General features: G+C 41.4%; 1 long non-coding RNA gene across 1 annotated transcript; it reads left to right on the top strand.

The window, feature by feature from the left end:
- Window positions 1–32: 32 nt before the first annotated feature.
- Window positions 33–1,125, top strand: LOC104962602 (uncharacterized). Its single transcript, XR_800227.1, has 3 exons — window positions 33–47; window positions 105–159; window positions 949–1,125. It is a non-coding gene; the product is annotated as an uncharacterized lncRNA (long non-coding RNA).
- Window positions 1,126–1,668: the final 543 nt, after the last annotated feature.

The following is a 1,668-nucleotide window of genomic DNA, read 5'->3' as shown; positions in this document are numbered from 1 at the left end:
ACACACACACACAAGTGGGAGGGGCCTTACAAGAAGGCCTCCAACAGGTAAACACAGACACACCCACAAGTGGGAGGGGCCGTAACCAAGAAGGCCTCCAACAGGCAAACACAGACACACACACGAGTGGGAGGGGCCTAACAAGAAGGCCTCCAACAGGTAAACACAGACACACACGCGAGTGGGAGGGGCCTAACAAGAAAGCCTCCAATAGGTAAACACAGACACACACACAAGTGGGAGGGGCCTAACAAGAAGGCCTCCAACAGGTAAACACTGACAAACACACGAATGGGAGGGGCCTAACAAGAAGGCCTCCAACAAATTTCCAATTTTCTCTAATGTCAAAGGATGTGTAAGATCTTTAATCCACAGCTTAAAGTTGCAGGAAATGTTTATTTCCACTTAAGCAATATGAGACGTCTGGCTAGCTGTGTGATCTTTGGTTGTCGATAAAGTTCCAGAGTGTTGTATAAGATAAGATAAAATGAGTACTTTATTGATCCCAATGTGGGAAATGTTTGCGTTGCAGCAGCATAAAAAGAAGAGGCATGGAACATTAGAGAATTTAAAAGACTAGAAATAAACAATCCAAAATGTGAACATCTCAAATATACATGTGGAAAATAGAAATGTACAGTAACAAAGTATAAAGCAGGATATTATATATACATTACGTGTGTGAGGAATGTACTAATGCACTAATGTTCATTTCCCTGAGATGTTGAAGTGACTGTTATTTTGTATTTATTGATTGTTGTGCTTTTATTTAGCTCTTAATGTGTGCACATGTATAAATGTGTCTGTTGTTGAGTATATGTAGGATATACATATTTGTATATATATTTGTATTTTGTATTCCTCTGGATTGTGGGAAACGGTATTTCGATCTCTGTACACACAAACGGAAAGATTGACAAGAAAGTTGACTTTGACTTTGATTGGCAGGTCGTGGCACAACGTGTACTGCGTGGTCAACAAACAGGAAGTGAGTTTCTATAAAGACGGGAAGGCGGCGGCGACTGGCCTGTCGTATCACGGAGAAACATCGCTGAGCCTGCAGGACGCCGTCTGTGACGTGGCCTCAGAATACAAGAAGAAGAAGCACGTCTTCAAACTACGGTGAGGGAACTTTATCTAAACATCATGATCAGGTGTATATCAGTATGTAGTGTCTCTACTTTAAAGAGTCCTCTCCTGCTGATGTTCAGGTGTATATCAGTATGTAGTGTCTCTACTTTAAAGAGTCCTCTCCTGCTGATGTTCAGGTGTATATCAGTATGTAGTGTCTCTACTTTAAAGAGTCCTCTCCTGATGATGTTCAGGTGTATATCAGTATGTAGTGTCTCTACTTTAAAGAGTCCTCTCCTGCTGATGTTCAGGTGTATATCAGTATGTAGTGTCTCTACTTTAAAGAGTCCTCTCCTGATGATGTTCAGGTGTATATCAGTATGTAGTGTCTCTACTTTAAAGAGTCCTCTCCTGCTGATGTTCAGGTGTATATCAGTATGTAGTGTCTCTACTTTAAAGAGTCCTCTCCTGCTGATGTTCAGGTGTATATCAGTATGTAGTGTCTCTACTTTAAAGAGTCCTCTCCTGCTGATGTTCAGGTGTATATCAGTATGTAGTGTCTCTACTTTAAAGAGTCCTCTCCTGCTGATGTTCAGG

This window comes from Notothenia coriiceps, unplaced genomic scaffold (genome assembly GCF_000735185.1).
Source record: "Notothenia coriiceps isolate Sejong01 unplaced genomic scaffold, NC01 NC01_scaffold00035089, whole genome shotgun sequence".
NCBI lineage: Eukaryota > Metazoa > Chordata > Actinopteri > Perciformes > Nototheniidae > Notothenia > Notothenia coriiceps.
Note: the sequence above shows the minus strand (reverse complement) of the source record. Positions and strands in the feature narration are given on the sequence as shown.